General features: G+C 40.8%; 1 protein-coding gene across 3 annotated transcripts in view; it reads right to left on the reverse strand.

Annotated features, from left to right (window-relative positions):
• Nucleotides 1-940, reverse strand: part of ccdc125 (coiled-coil domain containing 125) — a 31,774-nt gene extending 30,834 nt beyond the window's left edge. For all 3 annotated transcript variants that reach the window (XM_063490650.1, XM_063490651.1, XM_063490649.1), the window contains exon 1: nucleotides 753-940. The gene's annotated coding sequence lies outside the window, so the exon portion shown is untranslated. The remainder of the gene's footprint in view (nucleotides 1-752) is intronic.
• Nucleotides 941-3,035: the final 2,095 nt, after the last annotated feature.

Consider the following 3,035-nt stretch of genomic DNA (forward strand, 5'->3'; position numbering starts at 1 on the left):
GGTGTTTGGTACACAGGGGCCAATACAGAGAACAAGAAGGCTGCGCAGAGGCTCATTAACACTGACCAAAATCAATGGCTGCCCTCTGCTACCCCTTGAGGTCATCATCAGCTCCTCCTGTCTCAGGAAAACTAGGGCTGTTACAGGTGACCCCTCGCATCCCACTCACCACCTGTTTGACCCCCTGCCCTCCAGACACACCTCAGGTCAATCAGGGGCCACACCTCCAAACACCCAAACGGCCTAACTCACACAGGACGACTCCTGAACAGTTTTTACTCTGCAGCCACATCCACACTGAACTCAGAAACCACTACTTGACTGTTTTTTTATGTTAATACAGTCTTAGTTATTTATTTATTTATTTATTTATTATGTGCAATATGTATCAATGCTACATTCTAATTATTACCTTTGCATACATTTATATTCCTTTGTTGTATTTATACTGTTGTTGAGCATGAGTCTGTATATCATCTCATCTTTTTCGTTGCTCATTTTGAAATCACGTTGGCCAGCTCGCCGCTTTTATTTTGAAATCACTTATCTTGCTGCAGCACGTGGGGGCTAGCTTGACTACATTACTGTAAGTGGAGGCTAACAAAACTATCATACAGCAGAGACTAAACACACAAAGCAAAAGAATACAAATGATTATTAGACGACATGTGACAGAAACAACGTGCATTAAAGATATGAAGTGTTTTTAAAATGTCAAAATGTATTCGGTTTTCTGAATGACTTCCTCTTACCTGCAAACCTGAGACAAAGGTAAGCTTTTGAGTCTGCTCCGACCCGGATGAAGATCTGTTTTAATGAAACTTTAGTTTCAGAGTGAAACCTGCGAAGTTAGCGCGGAGACGGAAAAAAGAAAGTAAAAATACACATTCAGAAGTCCAAAAACAGCTTTTCGCCCAGCAGCGACCAACCGCGTCTGAACCTCCAGCAGAGTGCAAGCGCCAACACGAAACTACTTCCGGTGTGTCAGATTAACTGGTTTTTATATTAACTGGTTATGTTTGTTTACATATTCCAGTCTTCTTTCATCGTTTTTAAAGAGTAGTCGCATGAAGATTAAATACCTCAGCACAGAAATAAAAGCTGCACTCTCCAGTTCATCGTTATGTGTCTAGTTGGGAAGTTTATTAACCAGCATTATTAACCAGCATGTTTCATGCATTGTTTATTATAAGTCTACACACTCATACCTTGAAAACACCTCTGAATATAATATGATCCATTTACAGAAGTCAATCAATTAATTTCTCATCGTAATTTACATGATTTTCATTGCTGAGGTAACACACAGCTCTGCTCAGAAGCAACGTGTTGCTGCTGTGCGCTGAAGTTTCTCTACCCTAATGTAGAATCAGCATAAAGAAAGAAGTTGTTGTTAAAAGAGATATTATTTTTCTCTAACAGTTTTTACTGTTGAGTGTATCAGATGGCTGTGTGTCAGAATCTCTGTTGATTGTGCCGTAAAAATATTGTTACAGATATTGTTATAGACTTCTTTAAAGTGAAAGACAAGCTTACCTGACGCGGTGGGCTTGTGGTGGGGGGGGGGGGGGGGGGTCACTGTAGATAATCTACCTAAGAATTTTTCTTCATATACATTTTTCTTTCTTTGCGTCCTCTACAATGACAGGCATAACAACACGAGTTAAGAGTAAACTGTACCCAGAGACACGAGGACCATACTAACATCCCAGTTAGTCGTTTCCCTGTAAATGGTGCTGATATAGTGTTTTTCTACTAGAACACATCTCACTCACCAATTCAAATATAAGCACCTTTTCTAACATTGTCACACATTCAGTCCCATTAATGCACCAGAGAGCAATTTGGGGTTAGTATCTTGGAGAATGGAGTAGCCGAGGATCAAACCACCGGCCTCACATTGGTAGGTGACCTGACCCAGCTCCTTCTGCTGAACTTACCAACAATCATCATTAGTTCTGAACAGGTCACATTTGCAAATGAAGTTTAATGAACAAGCACCAGCATTTGTTAAAAAAAAAAAAAAGATACAGAAAAAAGTTTTATTTAAAACAAAACACTTCTTCAATATATTAAAGTCTGTGGTTGCAACTGATGTTTCTTCTGATGAATCAGCCAGTAAACTCCAATGACGACCTGGCTCTACTTCCTCTCATTGTACAAAAACAAAACCGAAGTTTCCCATGTGTGGCGGCTGCCATGTTGCACTTTTGGACCCTGTTAGGTTATCCATGTTTTCATAAACCTTTTTCCAAGACTTTCCATGGCCCGATCCATTGGGCCCTCAGTGTGGGGAAGTATCCCTGTACGGTTCTGTGATCACCGAGGAACTTGAGGAACTGACCTCCCAGCCCATTGTTCAATCAGTGCTGCTAGTTTCAGTCATTGTGCACATGTCCTGTTTCTAAGGTTGGAAACCTGCAATCAGCTGAGACTGAAGAAGTCACCTGATGATGATGATGAAACGTTTCTCCCATTGAAACGTCCACATCCAACCTTTGGATTTCCTTACCTGGATGATTGAGCATCAAGACGTCTCCTAGTTCTGTCCAACACAACCTGAATAAATCAGAGTGCAGCACTTCTGTCATTTCTCCACAACAAATATACTAACAGGTAATCAGATGTAGCACTCAGCACTGGATTCTTCAGCCTGCGATAAACATGACGTGAAAATACATCGATGTAAAGGCACATCCATGATGCTAATAGCACCATGTGACTGACAGTGGTGCTCAGGTGAAACAGGTTCTGTTGACAGGTGTGTAGGATGATCACAGAAGTTTGTGATACGGCACATTATACTGTGTTTTTATACCTTTAGATGTTTCTGTAATATTCCATATTTGCTTTCAGCGCTATCACACTCTGGTTGTTTCATTCACGCAGTCAACTTTATGATGGAGTAGTTTAGTGTGTTGGTCCACTTGTAGACAATGAGTCACCATCAGCAGATGGAGCATGTTACAGAGCGTCACTAGAAACTGTTGAGTAAATATTGAAAGAAGGTGTGCGTGTCCAACAATAAGACTACA

The sequence above is a fragment of the Pelmatolapia mariae genome, linkage group LG12, assembly GCF_036321145.2.
Source record: "Pelmatolapia mariae isolate MD_Pm_ZW linkage group LG12, Pm_UMD_F_2, whole genome shotgun sequence".
NCBI lineage: Eukaryota > Metazoa > Chordata > Actinopteri > Cichliformes > Cichlidae > Pelmatolapia > Pelmatolapia mariae.